Genomic DNA, 15,554 nt, shown 5'->3' with positions numbered 1-15,554 from the left:
TGGAAAAAAAATCTGAATTCGATTATTTTATTGTACTTCGCTTTAACAATCAAAAGCGTATTCACGCGGCGAAGTAAAAGTACGTGGATTTATTACATTGATTTTGAATCGAATTCTAAATTTCTATAATTTTAAATTTGGTTTAAACTCTCCTTTAGTCCTCATATTTGTGTGTCAATCTCAAGTTGGTCATCGTTTTTTATTTTGTCTCAATCGGATCCTAAAATTTGTAAAAATAAACCAATTAAGTCATCTCCGTTAAATTAACACTAACACCGTCAGTCTGTGATGACATGGTACACACTTTAAAATGCTGATGTAATATTGTTATATTACGTGGAATTCTTTTAGGTGACATGGTTCAAAATTTAATTGGAAACGTTTGGAAACGTTAAGAATTCAGATTCGTCATCCTTGCCGTTTACATGAAGTTGCCGACGGTGCATCATCGACACCTGCGTAGGCGAGAGGCTTCTCGGCACGGCTACCTTCAGCAGCATCATGGGCGACTGTCTCGGAGGACAATCCGGCGTGGATCCGACGATGCTCGTGAGGGACTGGAGGTCGGAAACCGTACTCCAACGGCGGAGCTGAATGGCGGAGACGACGACCTGGCCATGGAAGGAGCTTGTCCTTCTTCGACAGTGACTCTCGGTGACTCTCGGAGTGGCCGTTGCAGCTGCTATTGGGGGCTGGCCTGGACCTAACCTCACGACCCCTGGCCCAAACCCTAATTCCACGGATGATTTTTATGAATTTTCATTATGTTTTCCTGTCATTGATTTATGTGTTTCATTTACATTGTTTTTAATTTTGATTTTCTTCTAGTTTGGGGCCTTGGTATTTGAATTTTTCGATAGTATGTTTCGCATTTAAATACATATTTTATCGAAGGAAATGGGTTTCGATTTTAATCGTGCAAAGAAATTTGGGGGAAATTGTTTATCTGGGTTTACTAGCTGTATATAGTTTGTCCACAGAGATATGTAAATCCAACTGTTAAAATTAGCTCTCTGATGGAGGAAGGGATTTCACCGGCGCGTGGGCGTTGGAGGAGAGGTATCATGGGTGCAGGCATCTGGCATACCAAAAAGGTAATCTTTTTTTCTGGTTGAGTCAGAAGAAGATGGTGGATCCGACGAGACTGAGAGTGAAAGATTGTGGCTTAACGATGTTGATATTTGTGTAGCACGGTGGTGATTCTGGTAAGGATGTTGGCGGCGCATGACTAACGACGGTGGTGGATCTAGTAAGGATATTTGTGTTCAAGTGTCGAATTCCATTATCGTCATCATCTGTACCCTGATAATTTTTACAGCCACAACTTCATCTTTGTACATGCCATGGTAAAGCCTGTTGTGAGCCCCATGAGCAAAACTAACACCAACAAAGAGTACAGTGAGATCAACATTCCAGAGAGGTAATCTGGTTCGCGAGATTTGCAGAGAGAGAGGTGGTAGAGGTGATCTTGGAGATGAAATGGGAGGAGATGGAAGATAAAGATCGACACGTGTGCCCCCACTGCTACATCAGCATAAAAAAAATTACACGTAATACAATAATTATTCTCAGTATGCACCATGTCATCACAGAGAAACGGCGTTAGTCATTACTTAACAGAAGGAGCTTAATTGCCTCATTTTTACAAATAATAGGACCCGATTGAGAAAAAAAAAATAGGATGACCAAATTGAGATTGACACACAAATATGAGGACCAAACGAGGGTTTAAACCTTTAAATTTCTATGAGCTTCGATTTTGGAAGAAATCGAAATATAAAATTATAATTAAATAATGATAAAAAAATTAAATTTTAATTATTTTAATAATCAAAACCTACTTTTTTTTTTGCATTTTGAAAATAATTTAATTTTAAAGACATATTATGTTTTAGTTTTTTATATAACTAAAGTCTAGTATCTTAAACTTAAATTATTTTTAAAATTAAAAAGAGATTAAACTTCAATTATTACCATAATTAAAGTATAACCATTATATTTCAGTTATGATAATAGCTAAAACATGTAGATTTGTTTTGAATATTTTTTGGTTTTTTTTTTCTAGATAAAATTTATATATAACCAAAACCAATACATTATATAAATTACAGTTAGAATTAGCTATAATTTATATACAATAGTATATAAATTACAATTTTATATTATTACAATTTAAATAATTTACAAGTAAATGTTTCGTATATTATTGTACATTTTTATCTTGTATAAGTTTTTCTTATATATTTTATAGACTTATCGTGCATTGGTATAAGATTCTTGAATTTATTTACAAAAAATAATAATTTTATTTAGTATATGAAAAGAAAAGTTTTAAAATATTTAATTTAATATAATTATTACCGTTTCACAATAAATTGTAATACGAGCACGAATAATTGTTATTATCCATTATGTTGAGATTGTTGATAAGGGAAACACTGATTTAGTTAACCTTAATCTCACAGTGCTCTAGTCATTTTGGTTTTTTATGATGACAACACATTATTAATAACACATGTATTGTTTTGTGTTACATGTTTTATTCCTCATTATGGATGATATCTTATTGAACATGTCTGTGTTGATCTTGATATATGAATGCACTTACTGAGCCTTATATCTGATACATCATTTTTTATTGCATTACATATGTTTTGAATAGAAAACCACATGCACTTTTATGAACTTATAATGTATGGCATAACTACAAGTTTTAAGTCGACTTCATTATGAAGTAAGTCAATTAAAATTCGTGACTATGCACAGACTTTCAAAAATAGTGTTGTGAGTGATTTTGCATTGAAAAGATTTTCAAATTGAGCTGATGTCTCTAAGTCGACTACATGCACAGTGGATCCAACTTAGTCAGTTATTTGATTTGAAATTATGTTATGCTTGTGTACAGTAACGGCTATATTTCAAAAGTTAGTTAAAGCATTGATGATAGTCAACTATATTAAATGCAAAATCTATTTGGTTGTTGTTGACTGCTACTATTTGACTTAACTGTTATAACTGTCTGATGACAGTCGACTGTTGGGTTGAATCGGCAAGTGTACCGAGTTGCACAAGTAATATAAAATGGTAAATCCAAGTATCGTATCCCAGAGGACTCTCGGCGTTGAAAAGTTGTGTGAAAACGAGATTAATTAAGACTTAAAAATAAAAAGAGATCATTGGGTGTAGGCAAAATTAATAAAATAAAATAAAATGCAATTGATTAATGGCAAAGGAGCACAAAGATGAACAGAGCTTGATTTATATGAGATGGGTATGTTGTTGGGGTTAAATTTCACCATGTTTCCTCTCATGTATATAAGAATTCTTCTTTATGCATTAATGCCAATGTCCCTCACTGAATCACTTAAACCCGATCCCTTGGTAAAGAAGCCTGTCCCTAATTACCAGTTCATACAATTCCTAGCATTCCTGGAAAAAAGATGTGAAGATCAAGAGGTTAAGACGACTAAGACTCATCACACACTCATCCTTGAGAAATATAACCCTTAGGAGTAATTCAACAAGAACCTGAATTGAAAGGAACCTCCCGGCACTCATGCAATTCATAAATAATGCTATTGTATAAGCAGGAATAAAACAAATGAATTACTCTAACAATTAATGAAAAAGCATATGGAATTAAGAATCAATTCAAATACATGAGAGTTTACAAGGTTACATCATTCCCTAACAACAAATAGAAATTAGTTCCCCATAGACATAGGGGAACTCTATGAATAATGGAAGAAAGAAGGAGAATGGAAGATTAAGAATAGGCTAAAAGTGTATTGCCATGCTCTTCTCTGCCAGGGATACAAAACCTAGAGCCCTAGGGTCCTTTAAATAGTGTCAGAGGTGTGCCAGAGCGAGGTCTGGTCCAAAAGAATCAAAACAGAGCTGAAACAGGGCCCGATCCACCGAAACCGCCGCTCAAGCGTCAAAGGGGGGCTGCCTGGGCGTGAATTGAAGTTCATGTAAGGCTTGGGCATTAAAAATGGTCGCCCAAGCTATGAAGCCCTGCCGCCCGGGCGTCGAGGGCCACCACCCAAGCAGCGGACGTCATTTTTGCTCACCTAAGCTACGCTTCTGGACGCTCGGGCTACGCGTTTTCCCTCCTTCTGGTGCCTTTTTGACCCTTTATGAGCTTCATCTTCTTGGTCTTTTATCTCTTCTTCCAGTATTACCTAATCTCTGTCAAAACAAGGGGAATTAGTCATAAAATCATTGAAATCAACCCCAACTCTCTTATTCACACAATTTATTCAAAAAGCATGAGTCCAAGCAAGTTTCTAAGTGAAAAAAGTGCTTTTAGTATCAAAATCACATCACAAATAACAGTGTTTTAAACCGTTATCACAACCCCTAACTTAGAACTTTGCTTGTCTTCAAGCAAACAAAATGTAACTCAACTCTTCAAAACAATCACTACGATGACTCAACCTTTTTCAAAAACTTTTTCTTTCAAGAAAAGGAATCACTTTTGTCAATTCAGCATGAAGATCTCAGTCAAGATGTGCAGATGCCTTAATTCAATCAAAGTCAATGTGATGCTCAAACACTTCCAACAAGTGTTATCCTTAAGAATGATCAATCAACCAAGCAAAGATGCAATCAGAAATTCAGAGAACTATTCCTCACCAAGGAAAGTGTTTTACTCAAGCGCTCAAAAGCATATCACTCAAGCACTCAAAAGTGTCTCACTCAGCTCACAGGTGTATAGTGTGGTGTTTCTCTATGCTATCACAATGTTACACAAATTAATTTTGCCTTTCATTTAACCACAATCAAACATTTTTACAAGCAGGTTATCATCGCAAGGGCTTTTCATGGCTTGTAACTTGGCTGGGCTAAGAAGGAGATTGGTTTTTCTGGTCAGCAAAGTTCCTTGAGTTAAGAGAGACATTTATGAATTTGTCATTCAAGATCAACTCTCTTTCTTTTTTCCAGCTTTTCCTTGCAGTGAGCTCTTTCTTTTCTTTTGAATTTTCTTTTCTCACTTTTCTTTTCTTTTGCCTTTGCTTTTCACTTGCTTTTTCTTTTGATTGCTCACTGCCTAGAGAAGTGGGTTGCTACCTAGCAATCCCAAACTTGAACCTTTATTAGTACCTCATCAAATGTTCTCAACTCAACTCAAGGTAAAGATTTTTCAAAAAGGTTTTTCAAGACATGCATAAGGATCAAGGTTCAAAGGTTAGAACAAATTGTTCCCTTTTCAGTGGGCATAAATTATGTGAAGGCCAAAAGAACGAGGGATAACAAAGGATGGCCTTGATCATATGGAACTTGCAAGCAAGTAATTCAATCCCGGAAAATTTGGGCAAAATCATTCATGCTTCCAAAGTAACAACAATTATTTAAAAACAACTCTGAAGCTTAAAACTCACACAGTTAGACTCACAAGTTCTAGAATTTAGAAAAACATTATGCTCAATATCTCAATCAAACTTTATCTCAAGCACCTATTTCACACATTGTGAGCCATCACTTATATCACATCATGCATCATCTCAACATCAATCAAACACCAGAATCTCATAAAGTAATACTCATCACAAAATAATCACAGTTGAATCAAAGCAGCTCAATTCATTCAAGCAAAGCACAATAAAAGTGAAACAAAAATTAAAAATTAAAAGTAAAGTTCAGAGAACTCGGTTGCCTCCCAGCAAGCGCTTCTTTAACGTCACTAGCTTGACCCAATAAGCTCATGTCACATATTTTATTTTGGTGTCATCTTTTCCTTCAACATACCAACTAGTCTTTAGCATCTTCCTATTCACCTTCTTGGTTCTCCTAGAAGTAGGAGATTCAATTTCTATCAGCCCATCAACTCTGAGCTCTTTCACCACCTAGAGCTTTTTGTTGAACTGTATAGGCAAGCCTGGTCTCAGTCCTTCATGCTCCTTTAAAGGATTTTGGTGAACATCTGCTCCTTTGCTATCTTTTTCCTCTTCATTCACCTCTGACAGAAAACACATTTTACCTTTCGTTTTTGATTTGGAAGCCTGGGTCTCAACCAAAAATCCCAAACTTTGACAAAGCAATGGTAGAAAATTGAATTTTTGGTGAGTGGGTGATGAGAAAGTGAGGAAATCTCTATAAAAAGCTCTTGAAAGTGAAAGGAGAGTGCTAGGGCTTAGGGAGACCGCTCAGGCGAAATGCAAAGAAGGGTTTCAAAGTGAAAAACTTGGAAAACCGCTCAGCTTTTAAGAAAAGCCAAGACCCACAGCGCCGCAACCGCTCAGCGGTGAAATGGACCGTTCAACGGTCTGCGATACTTTTCACTTCTTCTTCTTTGCTTTCTTTTGAGTAATCTTTCCTTATAGCACTCAATTTCAACCTTTAATTTTTCAAATATATGCCTTCCCCTCTTAGATGCAACAATTAAACATGCAATGCACTTAACACAGGATTAAAAACAAAACAATCAACTGGGTTGCCTCTCAGGTAGCGCTTGTTTAACGTCACGAGCCTGTCCCAAACCTGTTTAACACTCTTCAGTAAGTGCTTATCCTTCCAACACCCTTCAGTAGGTGTACTTGCCTTGTATCCTTCAGTGGATACATAAGAATTTAGCATCCCTCAGTAGATGCTACCCAAAAACTGTTCAATGAGTGGGCTGCTGATGAAAATAAAAAGGGCTCGGTATGATGTTAAAGCTAGAAATATTATTGCCTCTGCATTAACTATTGATGAATTTTTCAGGATATCTCAATGCAAAACTACAAAGGAAATGCGGGATGTCTTAGAGGTAACTCATGAAGGCACAAATGAAGCAAAGAGAGCAAGAAAGAATTCATTGATACAGGAGTATGAATTGTTCAGAATGAAAGCTAATGAAAACATCTATGATGTGCAGAAACGATTCACTCGCATTGTAAATCATCTCGTGGCTCTCGGGAAGGTATTTGACAAAGAAGATATTAATATCAAGATTTTGAAAAGTCTGAACAAAAAATTGCAACCAAAAGTCATAATAATCTCTAAATCCAAAGATTTCACAACCATGAACATGGCTACCTTGTTTGGCAAGTTACGAGAACATGAATTGGAACTTGGTAGATTAATGGATGAAGAGGAGATTGAAGAAAAGAAGTCCATTGATCTAAAGGCTACAAGCAAGAACAACTCAGAAACATACATAGAAGAGAAATAATTGATGACCTTGATGGTAAGGAAATTTAGTCGACTGTTAAATAATGATAGTCAACTGACTAACCTTGTAGGTCAAGGCAAAAAGAAAAGCTTCAGTACTAATGTTGTCCAGTGCTATGAATGTGGAAAGGAAGGTCACATCAAGCCTGATTGTCCTGATCTAAAGCCGAAGCAGAAAGGAAAGAAGAGATTTCCTCAAGGCAGAAACATGAAAAGAAAAGGAGCATATATTGCTTGGGAGAACTCAGATTCTGAAAGCTCAAGTGATGAAGATGCTAATCAAGAGGAGGAATCCAACATATGCTACATGACTGGAGTTACATGGGAAGATTATGACAGTGATGCAGACATTTGAAATGAACCAGTGGAAGTCAAATATGATCTGCTGTAAGATGCATTTAAAGAACTACATACTGAAGCAATGCGACTACAGTACAAGATTAATCTACTAAAATCTGAAAGAAGAGACTATGACATAGGATTAATAACCTTGTTGCTGATAATGAGAAATTAGAAAAAGAATTAAAATAAGTTTTGTTATCTGCTAAGAAGGTTGAAATTCAAGGTAAGTTTGTGAAAATTGTGAAAATTGTCCTGCTCATATTGAAAAGATAAGTTACTTGACTAGCACGCTAGCTAAGTTTACACAAGGTAGAGACAATTTAAATATTGTTTTAAAATATCTGGCAGAGCTATATACAGGAAAGGAATTGGTTACAAAGCTCAATCTAACAGAACCAATGCTAAGAAATTTACTGATTTAAGTAAACCTGCTAGAAATGCATGTTTCTATTGTAATTGTGTTGGCCATACTGTTAGAAATTGTTATTACAGAAATGTTGTTGTTCCTAAAGGATTATATGTTTGGATACCAAAGGAACAAGTAACAAGGACTGACAATCATGGACCCAAAGTTAAATAGGTACCAGCAACCAAAACTTAAATTGTTTTGCAGGATACATAACAGATCCAGTTGATCTCAAAGATGAATCAATTATGGAATACATAAAAAATCTTGAGTATCTACAACAGGTAACACTGTATTAATCTACTGCATTATGCTTGATTTGTTTGGTTATGATTATGCGATTGAATTAACATCTTGTTTGAACTGATTGTCTAGTTGATTGATTGTTGAATCTGAAACTCTGCTTTTCTGTGTATCTTAGTCGACTACTTGTTTAATTCATTCGACTATGTTTTTCAAAGAGTTTTTAAAAAAAAAATCTATTTTTAGAACGTTAGGTTTTAAATGAAAGGTTTTAATGTTACATCTTTGGTGTGACTCTCTATATATGTATGTGCTTATCTTATGTACTCAAACACGGTGTTAAACAAAACCCTTATTCTGACCAAGAGTGCTCTCTATCTCTACATCATGGCATCTTCTTCCTATAAAAGGCAAAAGATCATTCCATCCTCTGAAAGAGAAGCAAATTCCTCTGGCTGGATCGGTGATGATAATTCCAGAAAAAGATTTCTTACATTGAGAACGCTCAAGGAAGTGGTTACACATCAAACGTCTGAACTGGCCTTGTTCGAACAAGAAAAATTTATGTTTCTTGAAGATCTCAAATTTCAAGGTCTTGACAAGTTCATTCAAATGAAGGGCGATTGCTATCATGATTTAGTGGAAGTTTTCTATTAAAATGCCAAAGAAGTGAATGGAAATATTCATTCGCGGGTAAAAGGAGTCGACATTGTCATCGACAATAACATATGGTGGAATATCGTTGGACTGAGAGAGGTTGGAACACTGTCTCATAAATTTGACTGTCCACTATACAAGAAAATACGAAAAACCGAAATGTTCAAGATCTTCATGAGATATCGTGGAAGATATATAAAGGAAAAAGGATTCTTGTTTAAATGGCTTGACAAAGAAAAAAGAGTTATTGCCTTCATTATTAGACATATCCTCTTGCCTGGAAGATATAATATCACCAAGCTAACCCTTAAAGATGTTTGTCTACTATATGATATTGTACAAAGAATTCAAACAAATTGGGTAGCTGTCTTTAAAGAACATATCCTAGAAGTTGGAATAGGTGGTTGGCACAGAATTCCATATGGCGTATTCATAAGCACAATACTGGAAAGTTATGGTGTCATTCTTACTGGAGAAAATAAACAAACGTGTGGCAAAGAAAATGTGATTGGAAAGGCCACCCTGACATGCATTGGAATGAAGAGAACACCTCTTGGATGGATATTCTATGATGAATCAAATCCTTCAAAATCAAAGAAAAATACTGAAGAATGTGATAGTGATCAAGAGTCTGCTCTGTTGAGATTGTTGACAACACAAACTCTATATCAATCTAGTTTTTGATGATGACAACACAATGCTTAATAACATTACACATGTTGTTGCATTACATGTTCCTATTCTGATTTGATTGACATAACTGCTGAACATGTTTTGATGTACTGTGATGTATGTTCCCATGTTGATTGTGTGATATATTTGTGGAACATGCTTGTATGTTAATGTGTAATAAAATGTCTTTGATAACAATACATTTTGGAAGTGAAAAATCACAAGCACTTTATGAACTTATAATTGTGTGACAAAGTTCTAGTATAGTCGAATACACCTGTAATGGATTCGACTATTTTAAAACCTTTGTAAAAATTTTGAACATCAGTGCTTTGTCTCGTTTTGGATTGAAAAGAATTTCAAAATGTTTTTACATGCGTCAGTCGACTTTGTCCGGTGTACATTCGACTGTATTATTGATATGTTTTGGAATTCTGTTATGCTTACGCGCTCCAACAGCTATATTTTTAAAAGTTAGTTAAACATTGATGACTTGGCCAACTGTAATAAATGTGTGTTGATTCTTGTTGACTGAGAGTGATGAGTCAATATTTTCTTAACTTCATTTAGTTTATTGTGCTAGAATTAATCAGGGAATTGTGCTTAATTGTCCAGTATTTTCCCATTTCTGTTAATTGTGCTTAATTTGACCGAAAATTCTAATTTTAATTAATTTGAATATTCTGAGCTAATTATTTGCATTTTTAATTGCAGGGAAAATTTTGGAGATATATTTTGGAGCGTTGGGTTGGAGACAAATTAATTCAAGACTTTCCAATTAGACATTTTAAAATTAATTTTATTGTAATTTAGTTGTTTAAAACTTTTTGACAAACTCTTTGCAACTTGGGCCAATTTTGGAAAAATGTTGATGGGCCCAAATTGTGGTGTGACACTTGTCACCGTAGGGTTTTAGGGTGGACCCCACTCTCACATTTGGAGACACACGGCCTCTTAGGAAGTGTGTGCAGCCGTCACACAAAAGGAGGAGACTGGGCTGGAAACGTTTTTACGGAACTTCTTCTTGAAAAACTGATGGAAGATGCCTTGAGGAGCTGACCGATTGGCGCTATGCGAAAACAAGTAAAGCTCCTCCAAGGTTCTCCGATGAAAGATACGCAGCGGAATTAAGAAGAACACTCCAGATCGAAAGAGAAATCGAAGAGAATAGGTTGAAAACCCTAATCGGTCACCGAGAAGCCTAGTTTGGTGAGGAGACTCGAAACAGACCGATTAAACGGTGAGAATCAAAGTTTAATCGGTGGAAAAGATTTGGATCGGTTCAAAAGAGGTTTTAATCGAAAGATATCAAAAATCAATCGGCGAAAACGATGGGAAATGATGAAGAGGATGAAGATCTGTGAGAAAACCTAGCAGAGGTTATGTGAAGTGGCTAGGTTTTATGGAGAGGGTGAAATTCAAATTCTGTAACAAGGAAAACTTACGTGGACGAGCACGAGAGAGGAAGTGAGACGCGGTTCTGAAGCACTCGAGATGAAGGAGACGCGAATGGTTTCTGTGAAATGCAAATCTGATGTGCTATGGATGATGTATCAAGCACTAAAGAGGAAGCACTGATGCGTGCCACTAAAGATGTGGCTGCATATGAGTCGCACTTCGTGGAGGATGACGTCGTGATAAGAGAGAAAACACAATGGTAAAAATGGAAAATGGAAGAATGAGGTAGTGTGCTGGAAGGTGGCTAGAGGGAGTCTTTGGACTCTCTAACCTATGACTTTCAAGAGAGAATGGTTTCTATTTTAGAAATCTCAATTCTCACTAATCTCAAAAGTGGGAAATACAATGAGGAACTGGGTATTTATAGTGACCCATGCTCCTTGCAAGCTAAATTACGGGTAGAATAAAATGTAAAAATACGACTAAGAGGATTGTGTCAAGAAGGATTCCATCATACCCTCCCTCTTAAAAAAAGATTTGTCCTCAAATCTGGCAATCGCCTTATGAAGAGGCTCCGCACAGTCTTGGGGGCATGGCCATTTTGAAGTGGCCTTATTCTTTGAATCTGGATCAAACACAAATCTGCAATATGCATCAAATATATCTTCAATTAATATCAATCCAAGGAAGAAATTTTGTATAAACACAAAAGAATAAGAACTTCTAATATTTTGATATGTAATCTTTGAAAATGCTAGAAGTCCAAATTCATTATTGTCTTGAGTTACTTGTTTTCTTAAAGATAACAATAACTCAAGATTTGAATTGCCATATTTTGAAAATGTTTTCATTGAATATGGAATGACAATTGGTTTGAAATAGAACTTAATGTTTGAAGACTCAACAATGATTGGAAAAGAAGTAAAGAATTGGAAACCTTCCCTTTTAGGTTCCATGATTATGGTAAGAGTAGGAATTGCCCTTAATAACAATTGCTTCTCCTCTCTATTTTCTCGCTCTTGCAATTCTCGCTTCTCTTCTTCTCTTATCTCTCTTTCTCTTCTTCTCTCTTCTTTTATCTCTTCCTCTTTTCTTCTCTCTTCTTCTCTTCTTTTCTCTTCTTCTCTTCTTTTCTCTTCTTCTCTTCTCCTTTCTTCTTGTATTCTCTCTTTTTCTTCTCTTTCTCTCTTATTATCCTTGATCTTTTTAAGTTTTTGGCTCCAAATTCTAATTCTCTCCTAAGAAACCCATGATCACTTAAACTCTCAAGAAACATTTTTCCATTTTCAATGCAATCTCTAATTAGTTATACGTTTCTTTTAATGCTTGAAGGAACAAACTTTCTTCTCATGCAAGCTTTTAATTCACTCCAATCCCTAATGGTAGACTTTCTTCTTTTTCTAACATGGTATTGTCTTTCATCCCACCACTCACTTGCATGTCCTTCTAACTTAGAGAGGTAAATACTGAGGACATAAGATTGACTCTCTCTATAAAACCAAGGATCAATTTTATCAATTTCTTTTTCCCAAGCTAGGTATGTTAATGCACCTATGTTTTTACCAAAGAATGGAAGATTCCTAGCTTGTTTAAACATTTCATCAACATTATCTAAACTAGACAACCTATATGAACTAGAAGACCTAGAAGAAGACCTATATGAACTATAACAAGACATCTTTGCTTTTAAAAGTTTTCTTATTATAAAGGACTAAAAGCTTCCACTTTAGGCAAATCCCAGGTAAGAGAGGTGAACCACTAGGGTTGCTTAAATACCAAGTCTTACCTTAACCAGATTTACCTTAAACTACTAACTAATTTTCCTATAAAACAAAATCACTTTTAAACTTAAAGAACACACAAACACAAAGACAATTACAAACTCTAATAAGACCCCTAAAACGTGAGAGACAAAAACATCAGACTTTAATGTGACAAAAGTCACACCTAATCGTGAAACACAGTTCAAGAAAATATTAAAGTCTACTCCTATGTCTAGCTATGCTAAAAAGCTAAAAGAAAACAATTAAAGTTGCCAAGAGTTTGGAAAGAGCACCATGGACTCTTCCAATCTACTTGGACTTTATAAAAGGCCATTTACAAACCAAAACTAAGCTACTGGTGACAGTGGGCTGACACAAGCCCATCAAATACAAAGAAAATAAAAATAATACAAATGAATTTCCTATGCTACGACCCAATGCTGCCAACGTCCCGGTCCTGGTTGACTTCTGCTATAGTATGCTCATGCACTAACTCGTCACGCTTCAAACTCCTCTTTTGTCCAGTCAGGATGCTGCTTTAGTCCAACTCCCTAGTGCCCAAAAATTCACGTGCCCACTGCTGCTACGTCTGGCCCACTGCTACAAAACAATGCTGCTATAGTTCAAGCTTCCTTTGTTTGCTCAAAGCTAGAATATCAATGAAGGTTTTGGTATGCTCAACGACTTCACTGCAGCAGGTGTTTATGACTCACTCTTTATCCAGCACTACCTGTAAATGGCAATGAAGACAAAACTAGGCAAATCTAGTTGGTTAGCACAATTCAGATTCAGAACTTGAGTAAAACACGCTCTCAACAAAGATATTTGGCTTTAGATGCAGCCACACAAAGCTCACAAACTCAATACTATTTCTGAAGGCTTCTCTTTACAAACACAAACATATAAAAAGAAGGTTTGGAAGGAGATTCTCCCTTGTCAGTTCAAGGTTGGAGAGTCTTTTAGACTACCACCACCTAAGAGACTACCAAGCACACAAACCCTCTTCCAATTTCCAGAAACCAAAGAGTGAACAACTTCTCAATCATGAAAGGAATTGGCTAAGCAAAAGCAATGGCAAAACAAGAAAAACAGAACAGATCAAGGCAAAGACAATAGGAAACTGACATCACTACAGATTAACAACTCTAGACCAGATTACAAAAGCAAGAAAAAACTTCAATTAAAGAAGAGCATAATAGATTGCACATGTGATAGACAAAACCAGAGTTATCAACCAAGACAAACCAGAAACAAAGTTGTTAAGAAGAGCTGGCACACAAATTGATCCTAAGGAGAGTTCTAGAGTGGATTAATAAAACAAGAAACAATTGTAAGCTGCAGAATTTGCCAAATTCGAAATCAAGTTAAACTAGGCAAATGTATTTGATAAAATGCCTAAGAGAAAGCTGAATTATGCATTATAATTTGGTACTATATATGCGGCACAGGTGCTGTATGCTTTTTACAGTACAATTCTTTTCACAATACCAAATGTAATCTCTTTTAAGTCACTGCACCAAGCTTTTGCTGCCAATTAGATGTGAATTTTAATGCATATAACACATTCACACACTTAGACAATAATTTCTGCACTTACTCAAAGAAAATATGTTGAAAATTTATGGTTAAATTGACAAATGGACATAAACCAATTGGAACATTAAATTTTATGATTTGAGCAAATTTACTTTATCATTTTAAACGTGTTTCAGCAACTAGCAGTGGCAAGAAACATGTATCTCAAAATTGGACAGTATCAGTTGCTTTCAATCACTAGAATTATGCCAAATTACCATTCAAATATCAACACTGGATTCAAATGGATCTGTTAACAGCTTATAGCACTTCAGATCAGCACACAAAATTGAAAGAAGACTTGAGACTTGATTTAAAAGATGTTTAGCAATGAACTAGATACTGAATCAGATTTAAAACCCTTAAAATTTGACTACACAAAGAAGTGCATCCCGGTCAAATGCAGATTAAATACCAGCGAGTGTTCCATTTGATGCATCACACCAATTACAAACACAATTTAACTGTTGATTCAGTGTGCATCTAGTACTAACTCATTTGCTTCATTCATTCACAGAACCAAAAGTGCAATTAGAAGCAACTAACAACAAAAATCACAATTCTGCACTGGATTTCAAAATCTGAAATGGTTATCACAACATTAGAGCTCCTCAAGTCTTGGTCATAGCTCTTTTAGTGTGCAACAGTGGTCATTCATTCAGATATCACAAACGCAGCATTAACACAGTTTTAAACCAAATTTTGAAAACAAAACAAACAATTACACATGACAAATAAAAAAGGATTAAGATTCAAAAATTAAAATGACTCAAAACAAGAATTAGACCGATTTAAAATGAAGATAACACTAAAAAATAATGACTCAAAGCACAACACACACAAACTTGGAGACCTAACACAGAATTCAGATTCAAGGATGAACAAACAGATTGAATCTCATTCAGACCTTTAATCAAACAGTTCTAAAGCAACAACAAGCATAATACTCAAGACAATGAAGGAAAAGTGATGACAACTCAGAAATTGAAGAAACGTGATGGTATCGGAGGGGGTAATTTTTTAAAGAGTTTAGCGCAGCGGATTAATAACACAGAGAGCGTAAAGCGTATTATATCACAGTTGAAACGATTTTAGCCTTTTTTATAAAAAACAATTTTTTTTCAGAAAATTAACCAAGCAATTGATGTGCGTTAAAGTAAAATGAGTATAGGGCATAAGAAAAACACACAAGGATTTTTATACTGGTTCGATTCAACAGAATCTACGTCCAGTCGTTAATCACTACAAAGAGTGATTAACAGTTCCACTAAAAAGGATTTAACAGATTACAATGAAAAGTACAGAAATAGAATGAAAAGAACCACTCTACCAACTTGAAGAGA

Source organism: Vigna radiata, unplaced genomic scaffold, assembly GCF_000741045.1.
Source record: "Vigna radiata var. radiata cultivar VC1973A unplaced genomic scaffold, Vradiata_ver6 scaffold_284, whole genome shotgun sequence".
NCBI classification, from domain to species: Eukaryota; Viridiplantae; Streptophyta; class Magnoliopsida; order Fabales; family Fabaceae; genus Vigna; species Vigna radiata.
This window is presented reverse-complemented; position numbering follows the sequence as displayed.